This window comes from Pongo pygmaeus, chromosome 7 (assembly GCF_028885625.2).
Source record: "Pongo pygmaeus isolate AG05252 chromosome 7, NHGRI_mPonPyg2-v2.0_pri, whole genome shotgun sequence".
In the NCBI taxonomy this organism is placed as follows: domain Eukaryota; kingdom Metazoa; phylum Chordata; class Mammalia; order Primates; family Hominidae; genus Pongo; species Pongo pygmaeus.
The window spans coordinates 98421132-98443015 of record NC_072380.2 but is presented as its reverse complement, the minus strand read 5'-3'; positions in this window follow the sequence as shown (position 1 = coordinate 98443015).

Here is a 21884-nt window from a genome sequence, read left to right as displayed (position 1 = left end):
GATACATACTTTTTTCCTGAAACTCCCTTCCCTTTCCTCTGTTTACTCTCTGTAACTCTGCTCCCTACTGGTCTTCTTCCTACTATTTTGGATTTTCTAACTCAGACTTATTTTCCTTGATCCATCCCTTGTCTCCAGGGTTCTGTCTGGTGATCTCTGAATATTCTAAGTATTTTATATGTGAAACCTCATCAATACTCACACTTAAAATTGCTATATTATGTTGTTGACTCAGAAATACAAGTTTCTAGTCTTTCCCTCCTTTTCTGACTGCGGACCCAAGTATGCCTTAGTCTCTGAATGATTTTAACTTTTTAACATTCCTTAAGTTGCTGATATCAGTTAGTGACCCCCCTATCTTAACTGCTGCCTGAGAAAGAAGACTGAATTTCTATCGACCTCCTTAAATGGTCTATTGCAGCAGTCTTATAGCTGGTCTTCTCTTATTTAAATTCTTTTCCACATTGCTGCCAAAGTTGTCTTTTTTTTTTTTCTTTTGTCAGGGTCTCATTCTGTTGCCTAGACTGGAGTGCAATAGTGAGATCATGGCTCACTTCAGATTCAATCCCCTCGGCTCAGGTGATCTTCCCTCTTCAGCTGCCAGAGTAGCTGGGATTACAGGCATGCACCACAATGCATGGATAATTTTTATGCTTTGTAGACAAGATTTTTCCAACTTGCCCAGGCTGGTCTAACTCCTAGGCTCAAGAGATCCACATGCTTCAGCCTCCTAAAGTGCTGGATTATAGACATGAACCACTATGCCTGGCCAAAGTTGCCTTTCTAAAACCAACTCCAATCATGATACTTTTCCAAATAAAAAATCTTTTAATGACTCTCCATTGTCCAATGTCTTAATGTGCATAACAGAAATTTCAGGTACTGCTTCTTTCTCCAGACTCATTTTCAGTAACGTCTTCAGACTCCAAACCTCCAAAAACACTGAACCATTTGCAGCTCCCACCTGAGCCATGCTCTTTGTAGATGCGGGATGCTTTGAAACGCAGTTTTTCTACAGTTTTTCTCTCTTCCCATTTCATAGCAAATTCCCACTTATCCTTTGAAACTCAACCCAAACATTCTTTCCTCTATAAAGTTTTCCCTGATATCATCAGGTCTATGTAGATTGATGGTTTTCTTCAATGCTTCTAATAACTACCTAAATAGGTGCAAGCCTGCATTACATCTGCTACGTTGCTAATCACTTTAGTTACACATCTGCATTTTTGACTTGAGCTAGAGCTTATTTTTTATATCTGTAGCATCATCTTCTTCCTGGTACACTGTAGGTATTTAATAAAGTGTAGAAATTATTAATTTATGAAGATAAAGATATGGGAAAAATTAAAGTTCTGTTTATTACTAAATTCATCTTGAACCTGATTATGAGCTCATCAAAAATAGCATTCCCAAATCAGGTTGCTACTCAGTACATGATTCTCTGAGTGGCCCTGTCAGTATCACTCTTCCTTTTATGCTTCCTCCATGTCCTTTGCATTGGCTATTAATCCAAAAGCAGAAATTCTAAGTCCATCTGGGCCAACAGGATATTCCCCCCACGAGCATTTGAAAATGACTTGAGGTTTTTCAGAAATGGAAGTTTCTGAGAGCTGAGTCATCCAATGTGAGTGTCTTACAGAGAGGATTTGTGAGCAGCCAGCCCTGATGATTTCCCTGGATCTGCTCCCATTTCTGTCCTCTCCAAAGACTATGTACACTGCTCTTCCTTTGATTTTGTGAGCAGCCCTTTTCACACACTCCCCTATTTCACTGGGATGAGCTAGAGTCAGTTTCTTTTGCTTATAAATAAAAGAATCTTAACCAAAATGCCAATTATAAAAATACTGAAGGATTGCAAACACTATTGGCTGATTCACTATTCTGCGGATTAATGACTAGGTTCTCATAAATGCACACATTGAAGCTCTTTGAGCATACAGATTTTATAGCTTTCTAAAGAGGTTAGATTTAGCAGAAACAAAGGTAGGCAAATTCATGGTACTCTTTTCCACAAAACCACATGAACTAAATTTAAATATTGTTTTTATTTCAGGTGTCCTTTTTTCATGTTTTTTCATAAAAGAACATGTTTCACCTTCTAGAAGCAGTCTTTTCACTTCAAATTTAAAATGCCATGTTAAGTTAGCATAGAATTTTGGCTTCAATTGTTCCTAGATGTTAGGTCCACTTCTCCTCAATGCCAATTAAAATGACATAGTCTGACGTATGTGTATCTGATGTTTCCATAGCAGCTAACACTAAGCAGCTTTACTTCCTAGTTAGCTTGACAGTACACTGTGAAATTCCTTCTATCCAAAGATGAGGTATTATAAGATATGGCCTTTGTGTAAACATAACCTTCTATGACAGGAAGCCAAAAAAGCAAAATTTATCCAGATGAAACAGAAAGGGGAAATGTGCTCAGCCAGAGTGTTAAATTCAAGCTGAGATTTGGCAGAACACTGGGAAGAAAATATCCTCTACTGTTTTGTTATCACACACACACTCAGTGGAATACTTAATAATCAGAAGGAATTTAAGGCTTGGTTTTGTAATGCAGTTTGGCAACTGGCATCTCCAGTACCCGAGGTCTATACATATCATCACAAGACATTATTTAATACTGATTTAGAGGACACATCAGCCTGCTGATTCAGCTCCACTACTTCCTGTCAACAATAGTGATAATATTATAAAAACTCTAACGTACCCAATGGTTATTTAACAAAGTAATCTCAGCTCTCAGGAAATAGAAAATAATCCATCAAGCTAAAAACCTTACCAAGAATTCAAAGCAGCATCTCAAAGTCCAGGTGCTAAAGCTGATCTGATCTCTATTTTCTCTTATGTTAGACTTAATTCTAACCAGTGTAAAAATTTAGTTTTATGGCTCCCAAAAAATAAGCAGCAAATCAGAAGATAGAGACAAGTGACTTCTATTACACTGACAGTGAAAGAGGGGAAAGAACATTATAGAAAAAGCAAGAATAAAACTACAAAATGTGTACTTGTCTGGAGTCACTTCAAAGAAGGACAAATATTGGTGTAAGGAAGAGTCTTGGTGAAGAAATAAAAGAAAGAAAAAGCACAAATAGCCCAATTTAGCTTAGTAGCCCCAGTGGCAACTCTGTATTATTATTGGAAGGATGGGCATCCTGAACCATCAAGAAGAGTTTGGTAAATTCTGTGTGGCGGCCTCTAGTTACGAAGAAAGCAGCTGGGTGGGGTGGCTCATGCCTGTAATCCCAGCGCTTTGTGGGGCTGAGGCAGGCGGATCACTTGAAGCCAGGAGTTCAAGACCATCCTGGCCAACATGGTGAAACCTTGTCTCTACTAAAAAAAAAAAAAAATACAAAAACTAGCCAGGCATGGTGGTGCATGCCTGTAATCCCAGCTACTCAGGAGGCTGAGGCAGGAGGGGAATTGCTTGAATGCGGAAGGCCGAGGTTGCAGTGAGCCGAGATCGTGCCACTGCACTCCAGCCTGGGTGCCTGGGCGACAGAGCTGGTTAAAGGAAAAAAAAAGGAAAAAAAAGAAGAAAGTAGAAACACATTTAAATTTCAAGAAGAATTTATTGTAAGACTGAATTGAGGCAGGGACAAGAGGAGGATACTGAAGGAAGAGGAGCAGCAATGAGTCCCAGGAACCGAGAACAAAATAGATGCAACCAGGTGCTCAGTTGTTGCAACAGACCTTACCATGAAAGACTTGGGAGGGGAAACAGAAAGGAGGGCTAGGAGGAGTAACTGGAATTGCAAGACAAGCACATAAACTGCTCTAGGGTCTTGGGGAAGAGAGGCCTTGAGATGGTAACAGAAGAAATCACTGTACAAAAGAGACCCATACAGTGTAGTGCAAGTTGCTGTGGAAGGTGACAGGCCTCATTGCTTAGAATTCATCTGCAGCCAGCTGTAATTTGGGAATAAAGTAAAATTATTTTAGTCATGCATCTATAAACAGGTACTTTGATATCTAATACCAAATGTTTTATTTTATTTGAAAAGCATGTTTGCTTTATTTTGAGCAAACATCATGCTGTGAATTAATGAAGGCATAAAAGATAATGAAGAGATTCTTCCAAGATGGCCAAATAGGAACAGCTCCAGTCTGCAGATCCCAATGTGATCGACACCAGAAGAGAGGTGATTTCTGCATTTCCAACTGAGGTACCTGGTTCATTTCATTGGGACTAGTTGGACAGTTGGTGCAGCCCATGAAGGGCAAGCCGAAGCAGGGCGGGGCGTCGCCTCACCCGGGAAGCAGAAGGGATCGGGGGATTTCCCTTTCCTAGCCAAGGGATGCTGTGACAGATGGTACCTGGAAAAACGGGACTCTCTTGCCCAAGTACTGCACTTTTCCAACTGTCTTAGCAAATGGCATACCAGGAGATTATATCCCATGCCTGGTTCAGTGGGTCCCATGCCCACAGACCCTTGCTCACTGCTAGTGCAGCAGTCTGAGATCGAACTGCGAGGCAGCAGCCTGGCAGAGGGAGGGGCATTTGCCATTGCTGAGGCTTGAATAGGTAAACAAAGCAGCTGGGGAACCTCGAACTGGATGGAGCCCACTGGAGCTCAGCCAGGCCTGCTGCCTCTGTAGACTCCACCTCTGGGAACAGGGCATAGCTGAACAAAAGGCAGCAGAAACTTCTGTAGACTTAAACGTCCTTGCCTGACAGCTCTGAAGAGAACAGTGGTTCTCTCAGCATGGTGTTTGAGCTCAGAGAACGGACAGACTGCCTCCTCAAGTGGGTCCCTGACCCCCGTGTAGCCTAACTGGGAGACACTTCCCAGTAGGGGCCGACTGACACCTCATACAGGCAGGTGCCCCTCTGGGAAGAAGCTTCCAGAGGAAGGATCAAGCAGCAATATCTGCTGAGGGACCTGACTGTTAGAAGGAAAACTAACAAACAGAAAGGAATACCATCAACATCAACAAAAAGGACATCCACACCAAAACCCCACCTGACCAAAGGCAGATAAAACCACAAAGATGGGGAGGAAGCCAGAGCAGAAAAGCTGAAAATTCTAGAAATCAGAGTGCCTCTTCTCCTCCAAAGGATCGCAGCCCCTCGCCAGCAACAGAACAAAGATGGATGCAGAATGACTTTGACTAGCTGATAGAAGTAGGCTTCAGAAGGTCGGAAATAACAAACTTCTCTGAGCTAAAGAAGGATGTTCAAACCCATTGCAAGGAAGCTAAAAAACATGAAAAAAGATTAGATGAATGGCTAACTAGAATAAACGGTGTAGAGAAGAACTTAAATGACCTGATGGAGCTGAAAACTATGGCATGAGAACTACGCAGCGCATGGATAAGCTTCAAAAGCCAATTCGATCAAGTGGAAGAAGAGTTATCAGTGACTGAAGATCAAATCAATGAAATAAAGCAAGAGAAGTTTAGAGAAAAAAGTTAAAAAAGAAATGAACAAAGCCTCCAAGAAATATGTGACTATGTGAAAAGACCAAATTTATATCTGATTGGCATACCTGAAAGTGACGGAGAGAAAGGAACCAAGTTGGAAATCACTCTGCAGGATGTTATCCAGGAGAACTTCCCTAACCTAGCAAGGCAGGCCAACATTCAAATTCAGGAAATACAGAGAACACCACAAAGATACTTCTTGAGCAGAGCAACCCCAAGACACATAATTTTCAGATTCACCAAGGTTGAAATGAAGGAGAAAATGTTAAGGCCAGCCAGAGAGAAAGGTCGAGTTACCCACAAACAGAAGCCCATCAGACTAACAGTGGATCTCTCAGCAGAAACTCTACAAGCCAGAAGAGAGTGGAGGCCAATAGTCAACATTCTTAAAGAAAAGAATTTTCAACCCAGAATTTAATATCCAGCCAAACTAAGCTTGATAAGTGAAGGAGAAATAAAATCCTTTACAGACAAGGAAATGCTGAGAGATTTTGTCACCACCAGGCCTGCCTTACAAGAGCTCCTGAAGGAAGCACTAAACATGGAGAGGAGCAACCAGTAACAGCCACTGCAAAAATATGCCAAATTGTAAAGACCATCGATGCTAGGAAGAAACTACATCAATTAATGACCAAAATAACCAGCTAACATCATAATGACAGGATCAAATTCACACATAACAATATTAACCTTAAATGTAAATGGGCTAAATGCCCCAATTAAAAGACACAGACTGGCAAATTGGATAAAGAGTCAAGACCCATCAGTGTGCTGTATTCAGGAGACCCATCTCACATGCAGAGACATATATAGGCTCAAAATAAAGGGATGGAGGAAGATCTACCAAGCAAATGGGAAGCAAAAAAAAAAGCAGGGGTTGCAATCCTAGTCTCTGATAAAACAGACTTTAAACCAACAAAGATCAAAAGAGATAAATAAGGCCACTACATAATGGTAAAGGTATCAATTCAACAAGAAGTGTTAACTATCCTAAATATATACACACCCAATACAGGAGCACCCAGATTCATAAAGCAAGTCCTTAGTGACCTACAAAGAGACTTAGACTCCCACACAATAATAATGGGAGACTTTAACACCCCACTGTCAACATTAGACAGATCAACAAGACAGAAGGTTGACAAGGATATCCAGGAACTGAACTCAGCTGTGCACCAAGCAGACCTAATAGACATCTACAGAACTCTCCACCCCAAATCAACAGAATATATATTCTTCTCAGCACCACATAGCACTTATTCCAAAATTGACCACACATTTGGAAGTAAAGCATTCCTCAGCAAATGTAAAATAACAGAAATTATAACAAACTGTCTCTCAGACCACAGTGCAACCAAATTAGAACTCAGGATTAAGAAACTCATTTAAAACCACACAACTACATGGAAACTGAACAACCTGCTCCTGAATGACTACTGGGTAAATAATGAAATGAAGGCAGAAATAAAGATGTTCTTTGAAACCAATGAGAACAAAGACACAACGTATCAGAAGCTCTGGGACACATTTAAAGCAGTGTGTATGGGGAAATTTATAGCAGTAAATGCCCACAAGAGAAAGCAGGAAAGATCTAAAATTGACACCCTAACATCACAATTAAAAGAACTAGAGAAGCAAGAGCAAACACATTCAAAAGCTAGCAGAAGGCAAGAAATAACCAAAATTAGAGCAGAACTGAAGGAGACAGAGACACAAACCCCTTCAAAAAATCAATGAATCCAGGAGCTGGTTTTTTGAAAAGATCAACAAAATTGATAGACTGCTAGCAAGACTAATAAAGAATAAAAGAGAGAAGAATCAAATAGACACAATAAAAATGATAAAAGGGTTATTACCACTAATCCCACATAAATACAAAAAGTACAATCAGAGAATATTATAAACACCTCTACACAAATAAACTAGAAAATCTAGAAGAAATGGATAAATTCCTCAACACATATACCCTTCCAAGACTAAACCAGGAAGAAGTTGAATCTGTGAATAGACCAATAACAGGCTCTGAAACTGAGGCAGTAATTAATAGCTTACCAACCCAAAAAAGTCCAGGACCAGATGGATTCACAGCTGAATTCTACCAGAGGTATAAAGAGGAGCTGGTACCATTCCTTCTGAAACTATTCCAATCAATAGAAAAAGAGGCAATCTTCCCAAACTGATTTTATGAGGCCAGCATCATCCTGATACCAAAGCCGGGCAGAGACACAACAAAAAAAGAGAATTTTAGACCAATATCCCTGATGAACATCGATGTGAAAATCCTCAATAAAATACTGGCAAACTGAATCCAGCAGCACATCAAAAAGCTTATCCACCATGATCGAGTCGGCTTCATCCCTGAGATGCAAGGCTGATTCATCATACACAAATCAATAAACATAATCCACCACATAAACAGAACTGACAAAAACCACATGATTATCTCAATAGATGCAGAAAAGTCTTTCAACAAAATTCAACAGCCCTTCATGCTAAAAACTCTCAATAAACTAGGTATTGATGGAACATATCTCAAAACTATAAGAGCTATTTATGACAAACCCACAGCCAATATCATACTGAATAGGCAAAAACTGGAAGCATTCCCTTTGAAAACTGCACAAGAGAGGAATGCCCTCTCTCACCACTCCTATTCAACATAGTGTTGGAAGTTCTGGCCAGGGCAATCAGGCAAGAGAAAGAAATAAATGGTATTCAATTAGGAAGAGAGGAAGTCAAACTGTCTCTGTTTGCAGATGACATTATTGTGTATTTAGAAAACCCCATCGTCTCAGCCCAAAATCTTCTTAAGCTGATAAGCAACTTCAGCAGAGTCTCAGGATACAAAATCAATGTGCAAAAATCACAAGCATTCCTATACACCAATAACAGACAATCAGGGAGTGAAATCATGAGTGAACTCCCATTCACAATTGCTACAAAGAGAATAAAAGACCTAGGAATCCAACTTACAAGGGATGTGAAGGACCTCTTCAAGGAGAACTACAAACCACTGCTCAACACAATAAAAGAGGACACAAACAAATGAAAGAACATTCCATGCTCATGGATACGAAGAATCAATATCGTGAAAATAGCCATACTGCCCAAGGTAATTTATAGATCCAATGCCATCCCCATCAAGCTGCCACTGAGTTTCTTCACAGAATTGGAAAAAACTGCTTTAAAGTTCATATGGAACCAAATTAGAAAATAGCCCACATTGCCAAGACAATCCTAAGCAAAAAGAACAAAGCTGGAGGCATCATGCTACCTGACTTCAAAATATACTACAAGGCTACAGTAACCAAAACAGCATGGTACTGGTACCAAAACAGAGATCTAGGCCAATGGAAAAGAACAGAGGCCTCAGAAATAACAGCACACATCTACAACCATCTGATCTTTGACAAACCTGACAAAAACAAGAAATGGGGAAAGGATTCCTTATTTAATAAATGGTGCTGGGAAAACTGGCTAGCCATATGCAGAAAGCTGAAACTGGATCCCTTCCTTACACCTTATACAAAAATTAGTTCAAGATGGATGAAAGACTTAAATGTTAGACCTAAGACCATAAAAACCCTAGAAGAAACCCTAGGCAATACCATTCAGGACATAAGCATGGGCAAGGACTTTTCATGTTTAAAACACCAAAAGCAATGGCAACAAAAGCCAAAAGAGACAAATGGGATCTAATTAAAGTAAAGAGCTTCTACACCGCAAAGGAAATGACCATCAGAGTGAAGAGGCAACCTACAGAATGGGAGAAAATTTTTGCAATGTACCCATCTGACAAAGGGCTAATATCCAGAATCTACAAAGAACTTAAACAAATTTACAAGAAAAAAACAAACAACCCCATCAAAAAGTGGGCAAAGGATACAAACAGACACTTCTCAAAAGAAGATATTTATGCAGCCAACAGATACATGAAAAAATGCTCATCATCACCAGTCATCAGAGAAATGCAAATCAAAACCACAATGAGATACCATCTCACACCAGTTAGAATGGGGATCATTAAAAAGTCAGGAGACAACAGATGCTGGAGAGGATGTGGAGAAATAGGAATGCTTTTACACTGTTGGGGAGTTTAAACTAGTTCAACCATTGTGGAAGGCAGTGTGGTGATTCCTCAAGGATCTAGAACTAGAAATACCGTTTGACCCAGCAATCCCATTACCGAGTATATACCCAAAGGATTATAAATCATGCTACTATAAAGACACATGCACACGTATGTTTATTGTGGCACTATTCACAATAGCAAAGACTTGGAACCAACCCAAATGTCTGTCAATGATAGACTGGATTAAGAAAATGTGGCACATATACACCATGGAATACTACGCAGCCATAAAAAAGGATGCATTCATGTCCTTTGCAAGGACATGGATGAAGCTGGAAACCACCATTCTGAGCAAACTGTCACAAGGACAGAATACCAAACACTGCATGTTCTCACTCATAGGTGGGAATTGAACAATGAGGACGCTTGAACACAGGGTGGGGAACATCACACCCTGGGACCTGTCGTGGGGTGGGAGACAGGGGGAGGGATGGCATTAGGAGTAATACCTAATGTAAGTGACGAGTTAATGGATGCAGCAAACCAACATGGCATATGTATACCTATGTAACAAAACTGCACGTTGTGAACATGTACCCTATAACTTAAAGTATAATAACAATAAAAAAATCAATACAAGTTTAAAAAAAAAAAGACAATGAAAAGATGGTGTCCAGTTTCCAGATACATTCAATCCAGTGGCTGGGATAGTCACACATACAAGTCATTCTAATGCAAGTCTGTCTGAAGGGGGTATGAATAGAACATTTATTGAGCACTTTGTGCTAGGCTGTGTACTGCCTGTGCATTTAAACATATTGATGTATTAAACATAGTAAATATATTTAACATATTAAACATAATATATAATTTCAATCCTATAGAAATTTCAAGGAATAGATGCAAGTATCCCCCTTTCACAGGTTGGGAAACTGAATCTTAAAATTCAGTAACTTTCCTCAGGCCACAAAGTTCTGGATATTAAAGAAGATAGATTCAGATTCCTCTGACTCTTCTCTTAGACTTGTTTCCTTTTCTGCTCCATCCAGTTTCTTCCTTTCCTTCCTTTCCTTCCCTTCCTTCTCATTCCTCTTCCCTTCCCCTTCCCCTTCCCTTCCCCTTCCCCTTCCCTTCCCCTTCCCCTCCCTTCCCCTTCCCCTCCCTTCCCTTCCCTTCCCCTTCCCCTCCCTTCCCCTTCCCCTTCCCCTCCCTTCCCCTTCCCCTCCCTTCCCCTTCCCCTCCCTTCCCCTTCCCTTCCTTTCCCCTTACCCTCCCTTACCCTCCCCTTCCCCTCCCTTCCCCTTCCTGTCCCTTCCCCTTCCCTTCCCCTTCCCCTCCCTTCCCCTTCCCCTCCCTTCCCTTCCCTTCCCCTTCCCCTCCCTTCCCCTTCCCCTTCCCCTCCCTTCCCTTCCCCTTCCCCTCCCTTCCCCTTCCCCTTCCCCTCCCTTCCCCTTCCCCTTCCCCTCCCTTCCCCTTCTCCTTCCCCTCCCTTCCCCTTCCCTTCCCTTCCCTTCCCTTCCCCTTCCCCTCCCTTCCCCTTCCCTCCCTTCCCCTTCCCCTTCCCCTCCCTTCCCCTTCCCCTTCCCCTCCCTTCCCCTTCCCCTTCCCCTCCCTTCCCCTTCTCCTTCCCCTCCCTTCCCCTTCCCTTCCCTTCCCTTCCCTTCCCCTTCCCCTCCCTTCCCCTTCCCCTCCCTTCCCCTTCCCTTCCCCTCCCTTCCCCTTCCCTTCCCCTCCCTTCCCCTTCCCCTCCCTTCCCTTCCCCTTCCCCTCCCTTCCCTTCCCCTTCCCCTCCCTTCCCCTTCCCCTCCCTTCCCCTTCCCCTTCCCCTCCCTTCCCCTTCCCCTTCCCCTCCCTTCCCCTTCCCCTTCCCCTCCCTTCCCCTTCCCCTTCCCCTCCCTTCCCCTTCCCTTCCCTTCCCTTCCCTTCCCCTTCCCCTCCCTTCCCCTTCCCCTCCCTTCCCCTTCGCCTTCCCCTCCCTTCCCCTTCCCTTCCCCTCCCTTCCCCTTCCCCTCCCTTTCCCTTCCCTTCCCTTCCCTTCCCCTTCCCCTCCCTTCCCCTTCCCCTCCCTTCCCCTTCCCCTCCCTTCCCCTTCCCATCTCCTCCCTTCCCCTTCCCCTCCCTTCCCCTTCCCCTCCCTTCCCCTTCCCCTTCCGTTCCCTTCCCTTCTCTTCCCTTCCCTTCCCTTCCCTTCCCTTTCCTTCCCTTCCCTTCCCTTCCCTTCCCTTCCCTTTCTTTTTCATAGTCTCCCTCTGTTGCCCAGGCTGGAGTGCAGTGTTGTGATCTCGGCTCACTGCAACCATTGACTCCCGGGTTCAAGAGATTCTCATGACTCGGCTTCCCAAGTAACTGAGATTACAGGCATGCTACACTTCACCTGGCTAATTATTATTATTATCATTTTTAGACAAAGTCTCACTCTGTCGCCGGCTGGAGTGCAGTGGCGTGATCTCGACTCACTGCAACCTCTGTCTCCTGGGTTTAAGCGATTCTCCCGCCTCAGCCTCCCGGGTAGCTGGGATTACAGGCATAAGCCACCACATATTTTTAGTAGAGACGAGATTTCACCACGTTGGCCAGGCTGGTCTCGAACTCCTGACCCCAAGTGATCGCCAACCTGGGCCTCCCAAAGTGCTGGGATTACAGGCATGAGCCACTGCAGCCTGGTCCCCAGTTGATTTCTGAAAGTCGATTTTATTTGTTTCATGCTCAACAAGAGTCAAAGCATTTATTTCTAAGACCCTCATAAGCTGGGCACTGCCTAGCAGAGTAAAGGAGATTGGAGGGTGGAGCAAGAATAGATTAAGAGGAGAAGATCTACTTGGAGGTTGGAAACCTTTTCGTTATCCCAGAGAATGAATATGTAGAATGGAGCTCGCTTCTGAATTTAGCATTTTGACCTTTTAAACTCTCATGCCCATGTATTACCAAAGCAACTAATAGTCTTTGAGGTAGCCCTGTTTTAAAATATTTCTCCATGACCGTGAAGTTGGTTCTAGTCAAAGGACTGAAGCACAGATCAGAAGAGCTACAAATAATCACCAGTATGTGCAAAATATCTTTATCTTTTCTGAATTTCCTTAACCTAGGCCCATATTTCATAGGTCTTCCTAACTTTATACATATTACGGTATTAAGACTATTGAACTGGTTTAACAAGGCGGTGTCTCCTTGAAGCGCTTCTATTTTGGAAAGATGCATTTGAGAAACATTTAACAAGATTAGATTTATTGTTTACATGTCTAGGAGGAGCAAGTGTCACTGAGGAGACAATGCTAGTCCACAGTGAATGCATTTTCACCATTCTTCACCTCAAAAGAAAATTGCACAACTACAGAGGTTTCATAAAACTCTGCGCATTCACGTGGCTTTTGGTCTGTATTTGCACATGGTTTGTTTCTTAATCTTAACCTATCCCTGAAGAAGCCCATTATGAAATGTTCCTCCCCACATCCCCAAAGGTTCCACATTTAAGTAAAAATCATTGTTTGAACAGATGTTGGAAATTGTTTGAACAGATGCCTAAATGCTACCTAATAATTGGAAGAGCATATTATGAGTATGCTATAAAGGTGGAATCCCTAAAACAAAGTTTTTTCAGAAAATCTTATTGTTCTAGCTTAATAGTAGCCCATCTGAGAACCTTTCTGTTCTTAATAGGATGAATGGTTTGTGGCACGGTGCCTGATATACAGACACTAGGTTCAGTAAAATGTCGAGGACTTTGGAATTAACCTTAAATGCCATTTGCAGTTGTTTGAGATCATTTCTATTCTTCTTCTTTTTCTTATTTTGTTTATCTTTTTTCCCTTAATTCACCCATTAATTTTTATCACTGAGATGGAATATTCTATGCTTCTGCTTTTATCTTGCCTTCAATACTTTGAAGGAGAGGTAAGATAATTAGTTGAATAAACAGACAGTACATGGCAGAGTAAATCTCCCTTGATAATTCAGTCTGATTTTTCCTCCTTTAATGCACTCCATACTTGAGGAAATTAACCAGTTCTTTATGTATTCTAGGTTTCTGTGAATTTCAAGATGGATATTAAGTATTTGAACAGAAAGGCAAATTGGATTGAAAATCATTGCCCAGGTTTGTGTTAGTGTTTAGGGGACACCATGGAGCAATCTGTGAATTTGCCTGTTCCTAAGGTTTGTCCCTCATAGACACCTGTATTTGTAGACTATGGGAAGTAGGCTCTATTTAGTTAAGGGGTATATTTCTGTGAACTGGCTTGCCTGCTGACTGGAGATGCTGTGCCCAATGTTACTGCAGGCAAAGAATGGCGCTCTGGCTGCTCCCACTCTCAGTGGATGCTGTGCTTGGTGCAGATCCTTGTTTGTTGCAGGGATCAGGAGTGGGTGCTGATGCAGTATTTGCCCCAGCTATAGATTTGTTCATCCAACAAATATGTTGGATGCCCACTATGTGCTGAACATTGCAGTATGCTCCAGGGATTCATCAGTGAAGGGACAGCAGCGGTCCTTTCTAAAGTGTTGCTCTATGCTTTCTGAGTGAGGCAGTGGCACCTTTTCAAATTCAGTGTCTTGGGGTTTTCCATTTCTGGGCACCAAAATGTCTGCCGTCAGTGAGAATCTATGACTCCATTGGCCTACTTATGTTTTGCCATTTCTTTCTGTAATTTGAGTCAGAATTTGCAGGTAGAAGAATTTGTTCATTTATTCACTAAACAATTATATATTTAGTACTGCCACAGGCCAGACTCTATGCCAAGCATTGAGTAAACAGCAGTGATCAAAAAGAGAAGTTCCTTACTTTCACAGAGTGTATTTGGATGGGAAGACCAACATTACAAAACAAAGAAACAAACACATTTATGATTAAAAATTGTGATAAGAATTATGAGCTTAAAAAACAGGGTGCTTTGCTGGGAGGGGTGGCTCATGCTTGTAATCCCAACACTTTAAGAGGCTGAGGCAGGAGGATTGCTTGAGCACAGGAGTTTTAGACACCCCAGGCAACATAGTGAGATCCCATCTCCAAAAAGAAAAAAAAAAATAGCTAAGTGTGCTATAGGTATGTACCTGTAGTGAGACAGCAAGTGAGACTACAGGTACATACCTGATAGGGAGGCTGAGGCAGGAGAGTCACTTCAGCCCAGGAGTTTGGGGCTGCAGTGAGCTATGGTCATGCTCTTGGACTCCAACCTGGGTGACAGAGTGAGACTCTGCCTCTAAAAACAAGCAATCAAACAGGGTGCTTTGAGAGTGAATAATACAAGGAACCTCCTTATGATTGGATGATCTTTTTTAGAAGGTGATATGAGATTTTGTCATGGTGGTTTACACAATTCCAAAGTTATGGGAGGTGGTCACTGGAGTTGGGCAACCTGGCAATGTGGTGACATTGAAACCTGAAGGGAAGAAAGAGCCAGCCATGTGACAATCCAGAGGGAAAAGTCTCTATGTAGAGAGAACATGTATGATGGCCCCAAAATGAGTATCAAAACTAGGTGTATTGGCAACCTCAAAAAAGGCCAGTGAGAATAGGGTAGCAGACAGCAAGAAGCCAATAAGAGAAGAGAATGGAAAGGTAGGCAAAGACCACCATTATGGGCCCTGTAAGTCATGGTAAAGTTTTTGAGTTTGCTGCAAATCTAATGAGACACAATGGAGAGTCTTAAATAAGAGAGTGACATGGTCTTAGATTTTCAAAAGCTCTCTCAGTTGTAGAGGGAGTGATAGGTTGAAAGAGACAGAATTGAGACAAATTAGAGGTTTATAGCCCTAATCTTGACAAAAGATGATAAGGATTGAATTTAGGAGATGGGTTAAAGGAATCTAATTGGGAGACTTTACTGATGGGTTGCATATAGTAGGTGAAAAAGATTAAGATCTCATAATATGACTTCATTATTGAAATTTTAAATTTAAAATCTTAATAAACCAAATCTTTGATAACTAGCATTTTAAATAATTTTAAGGTTGAACAATGACAAAATTACTTCCAAATACAAGTCTCAAATTACACTAAGCATGACATACTCTGGTACTCAGTAAATGAGCAAATATAGATTTAACAAATAACTTGGTAAAGTAGATAGCATTTTGCCTATTCTAACAACTTATGAAAGTAAATTAACAATATATTATTTTTATAATTTTTCCTGATTTCTCAAATATTAGTGAAATAATAAATATTATGACTGAAAAGGTTTACCTGAAGTGCCTTGGCAGACCAGTTACTGGCAAACCCAGAACATTTTTATTGCTATTGGACAAGAGGGACTCTTTCTGCTGGACTGGGTAGTTGGTGAGATGGGAGCCTGAGCTGCCGCTGCTCCCTTTGTCACTACATGGGGAAAGACAAATAGACAGTTCTTCATGACATTTTTGAAGCCATGGGTACAGTTCCACGAGCTCTTCAACTTTCCGATGATGTGATGTGATAAATTTACTTTTTGAATTTTAAACTAGTGTGATAGTATTTCTGTCGTTTTTTTACAGAATGTATTCTGAGCAAGCAAGGATCTTAGTCTTAAACTAGAGGCTATAACTTAAGGAGAAGGGAAAGAATTAAGCCAACAATAAGAAAGATATATGTGTATGTAGAAGAATCAGGACACTTGACATCTAATTATGACTCTTCTACTCAGGTTTTCTGACTTTAGTTTTCTTATTTGGAAAACTAGTATTCATTCTAGCCCTGAAATTCTATATTTCTAAGGACCTATTCTATGTCTATATTTTAGTATCTTACTTAAATCGTACATCTTTTTTTTTTTTTTTTTTTTTTTTGTCTCTTTGGAAATTTCCAGATAGAGCTGTAAGGAAATAAAGACGTGTTTCTTAGGAGGCTAAATTGAATAAGAAAACCAAGGAGTATTCAGCTTAATGACTAAAGTTGTCAGATCAAGATATGACCATAAAAGTAGATTGATTTACTGTAGAAAAATTAATGAGTCATACATGTATGTAAATTTATTTATGGAGATATTATGTTGACATTTAGCTTTAATTTTTTTTGTAAGATGAAGACCTAGCTATAGATAATGTAGAGAATGCTAATCTCTTAGCAACATACAAAACAAATTGTGCTGACCAGGTGTTTTGAGGTCCATAAAAGGTATCATAAAAATATAAAAATGGGCTCTCGTAGTATTGGCTTGTATCTCTTTGGAGAAACCATGCATTATTCATCTGTTCTCTGGCTTGGTTAAAACTGTTCCCTTTATTTTCCCCATCACTGAGTGCATACAAAATGATAACAGAGACTTGGTACGGTGGCCCAAACCTGTAATCCCAGCACTTTGGGAGGCCAAGGCAGGAGGATTGTTTGAGGCCAGGATCTCAAGACAAACAAAGCAAGACCCTCTCTCTACCATAAATTATATATATATATATATATATATATATATATATATATATATATATAAAATTAGCCAGGCATGGTGCATCTGTAGTCCTAGCTACTAAGGAGGCTGAGGTGGGAGGATTATCTGAGCCCAGGAGTTCAAGGCTGCAGTGAGCTATGATCACACCACTACACTCCAGCCTGGGGGACAGAGTGAGACTCTGTCTCTAAAATAAATAGGTAGATAGACAGATAGATAGATAGATAGATATTAAACAAAAATTAAAAAAAAAAAGAAAGGCCAGGCGCGGTGGCTCACGCCTATAATCCCAGCACTTCGGGAGGCCGAGGTGGGTGGATCATGAGGTCAGGTGATCGAGACCATCCTGGCTAACACGATGAAACCCCGTCTCTACTAAAAATACAAAAATTAGCCAGGCGTGGTGGCGGGTGCCTATAGTCCCAGCTACTTGGGGGGTTGAGGCAGGAGAATGGTGTGAACCCGGGAGGCAGAGCTTGCAGTGAGCCAAGATAGCTCGTGCCACTGCACTCCAGCCTGGGTGACAGAGTGAGACTCTGTCTCAAAAAAAAAAAAAAAAAAAGAAAGAAAACAGTTGTATGCTTCCCTTTGGAAGAGAAAACTGATGTTGGTCCAAGAATACTGGAAGCCACAGACATTCTGAGACTGTGGGAATGAATGTTTGTACAGCCTTGTAATTTACACGAGGAGCATGTGTGCTTTGACATACTGGCTGAGAAACTCTGGCTTAAAAAAGTAAAAGTGACATAGATGTTCCCATTAATTTTTTTTTTTTCTCCAAATGAATGCTCAAAAACTCCTTTCCTGGCCAGGCGCGGTGGCTTATGTTTGTAATCCCAACACTTTGGGAGGTCGAGGCGGGCGGATCACGAGGTCAGGAGTTTGAGACCAGCCTGGCCAACATAGTGAAACCCCGTCACTACTAAAAATACAAAAATTAGCTGGACGTGGGGGTGGATGCCTATAATCCTGGCTACTTGGAAGGCTGAGGCAGGAGAATCGTTTGAACCCAGGAGGCGGAGTTTGCAATGAGCCGAGATTGTGCCACTGCATTCCAGCCTAGGCAACAGAGTGAGACTCCATCTCAAAAAACAAACAAAGAAAAAAACAAACAAAATCTCCCTTCCTTAAATTGTGGCCTTGGATTTACATCAGTTGGCAGTGTCATTTAGTCCCTAAAACTTACTATAACAAGGGTGCTAGCCCTTTTATAAGCTTGAAAAGAAAGACTATCGATCTACATAAACTTTATACAATAAGCAGACTACTTTATAATTCCTATTTAATAAAAAGGGAGGTTTTCCTTTGTATCTGCAACAACCACATTTACAGAATGCCTGAGATGAGGGATCACTCTCTATTAAGCATTTGTTGAATTTGAGACGAGCCTTCTTAAAATACACATAGAGCACTTTGGTAGCTGTGCAGGTGGGTCCTTTTGCTGATCAGCAAAATCTGCCCTACTGCCTTCTCTTGGTCTGTGAGAAGTTAAACACTTTGCTTCCATAGTGTCTATGAGTTTAGAGCTAGCATTTGTTTTCTTGTTCTGAGTCTATTCTTTATAAATTTAGTGTTTACAATAGTTAAAGTTGGTCAAATACATAGGGAAAACCTAAAGAACTTAGGTGGAAAAATGTTAAAGCATTAGCTTGACCTGGAAAGAATATGCTTCTCATTCATATGCTTTTACTTCATTTTCCTCAGGTAAGTTATCTCTCAAAGCAGGTTACTCTCACGGCTCCAACCGAGAGTGAATTTTGAAAAAAGTCCTACTCCCTGTTGAGGTTTCTTCTGCATTGACTGCTGATTTCGGCTTTATTATTATTATTATTATTTATTTTTTTTTTTTTACAGAGGCATTCCATTTCTCCTTGCTGCTGCCTTCCCATATTTTAAAATTACTCCTGTCTTAAGTCAATTTATGTTTTCCATGTGGCTTTGGAGGGGTGAGCAGTGTGCCTGGCTGTTTTTGATTTATACACACTCACTCTTTCCATAGTCTTGCCTGAAAATGGCCTCGTCAATGCAGGATAGCAGAGGCTACTTCCTGAACATAAAGATATATGCTTCCCCCTGGGAAATATACTGATTTAAATTTCCACCTGCTCTTCTCGGATTTATAGTATTTACTGAGGAGGTTATGCGTCTGTCCTGCTCACTCTTTACTCTTCCACTTGGCTTACTTTTATTTGACTTCAAGCAATAAAAGTTGACTAAAAAGATAGAAATGATTCATTTCTAGGTGACGTGAGGAAATGTGAGAGTGCAATTTCCTTCTATTTCACCAAAGGTAAAGGCTTAAAAGTAATTTTTTTCCATTTGATCATTCAATCCTGGAGTGTGCTTCAAGAAACATCAGCTGGTCAGCATTTGCTTTTATTTTATTTTATTTTTTATTTTCCTACAACATCATCTCTGCACAATTATTTTTTTTAAAAACAATCCACAAATTTTCACCTACTGTTCTTGCAAAAACCAGTAGCATTGGGTAATGCATTTAATGGATAGGAACATTAATATTTTTAAGAAGTAGAATGTGGATGCTTTGGATTATAATTTCAGTTTGTTATGTAAGCAAACTACTTGTGACCTTGGTCTGTTCACCATCTCCGTGATTGACATGATTGACTTGGTTGGGCAGGTAGGGAGCCCTTCTCCACCTAAAAGGTTGCCTCCATCCTGAAGCTACTTGCTCAGCACAACAGGATGTCCTTTTAAGATATGGGAAAGGTATATGTATACATATATTTCATTTTTCAAATTAAAATTCTTTTCCATTTATTGCTGTCTAACCTGTCATTTCTTCCTCAGCTTATGCAATGGAGGTGTCTAACCTGGAGCGTATAGACCTCTAGGTTGCTCAATGGATTTTAGAGCATCCATAGTCCTTTCATGCATTATGCAAAATTTTGGGAGGATGTGCAAATGTCTATTATTCTGAAGAAAGATATCCATGGATTAAACTCACTGTTAAGGACTCATATTCAATTCTATAGCTAAAATAATCCTCATGTTTCATGGAGTTACATCCAGTATAAGACACAGTTAAACTGTGAAGTGTTAATTCCCTATGACATAATTTACGTTTGCTTATTTATTTGCATATCTGGACCCTGCAGAACTTTCTTACGATCCACCTTCTGAAAAGCATTTGAGGCTCTGAAGGATTTAATCAGCATATACAACTATCATTGTACAACCATGGTGAATCCTTGTGTACAAATAAATGATCTGGACACTGGGAGCTGGGATTCCTGGCCACCCACCCATCCAAGCTGATCTTAACAAATATATTACTGAATTTTTAAAAATCAAATCATGAAGATATTAAATCTGAGTTCTAAGTTTGTTTTTTATTTTCAAAATAATTTTTTAATTTAAAAAAATTCCTGATATTATAGAAATAACCTGAAGTATATTGGTATCCCCTCTTACATCTATATGAAAAACAAAATTGTTTAAAACCCAAGTTGAAATAAATCCAAAATTTGAAACAGTGAGCATCTTACACAATGAAATGTACATCTCAGCATTAACAACTGAGTAGCTAAATAGATGCTTTAATTTTTTAAAACCTACAAAAGTAGAATCGGAAAATGTATAGATTATTTAAAATCTAGAATTTCTATTTGTTTAAAAGATAACGGTAATAATGACATTCACCACTGAAGAGCTTGACTGAGTGTCAGCGAATCTGGTGCTGCTATCTGACCATCAATAAGAAATCTGTCCCACTAGCAAGTACTGCCAGTCTCAGGGATTACAGGCATGTGCCACCATGACTGGCTAATTTTTGTATTTTTAGTAGAAACGGGGTTTTGTCATGTTGGCCAGGCTGGTCTCAAATTCCTGACCTCAAGTGATCTGCCCGCCTCAGCCTCCCAAAGTGCTGGGAGTACAGGAGTCTGCTATTGCAATAAAGCTACTGATGTACCTTTATACTTTGTCAGTAAGCCTAGCTTTGGAATGACATTTGTAGATCTAGTTAGAATGGTAATTCTCTGGGGACAATTCCTTTCTAATATATTGATATTCACAGTGGTCTCTATGTGCATCTTCTTTCCTTATTCTGCTTTCATTCCAAAGATAACTCTAATCTGGCCTCCCTTACATAACAGCCAGATGTCATCGATGTTGAGTAGGGCTGTGATGAGTTGGATTTCAATTACTGGCCAAACGTTCAGCAAGTTGTGGAAGCTGAAAACTGCAGCACAGATGACAGGAAAAAGGGGGAGTCCCTGGAAAAGCCACGAATGGAAGGCCAGATGGAATAATGAAGATGCCGGAGAGAGGGATTACTTAGGGAAAGTAGTTTGGGCATTATTATAGTTTCCATATCCTATGTTTGTGTATGTATAAAACTTATAATCTTATGACTATGTAGTCATCCAAGATGACATCAAAACTCTTGGGCTCAGCTATTGTGAGACATAAGGGATGAAATCGCTGAAAATGATGCCCTCTGATAATGCCACATATATTTCCCAGCAATTCTTATTCAGTATATGTAAGTACTAGTGCTTCCATTTGCTGAAGTGAAGACAAAATGACTCAAAATGAATAAAATGAATCATACAACAGGGAGAATTTTATCTGCTCCTGAGAGTAACTAAGACAAAACAGAGTGAAACTGTAATTGCATCTTTCCTGTGTCTTGTCTGTGAGATCTAAGACATTATTAACAGCATTTTTAAGTGGTAGACTTAAAAATTACTATTAATGAAGCCCCTCAGATCTGATTATCACCAAGACTTTCTTCACTCTACAATTTTTTTGTTGATGTTGTTTTTGAGTTGGAGTCTTGCTCTGTCACCCAGGCTGGAGTGCAATGCCATGCAATGGCTCACTGCAACCTCCACCCCTGGGTTCAAGCGGTTCTCCTGCCTCAACCTCCTGAGTAGCTGGGACTACAGGCATGTGCCACCAGGCCTGGTTAATTTTTGTATTTTTAGTAGAAATGGGGTTTTGCCATGTTGGCCAGGCTGGTCTCAAATTCCTGACCTCAGGTGATCTTCCTGTCTCAGCCTCCCAAA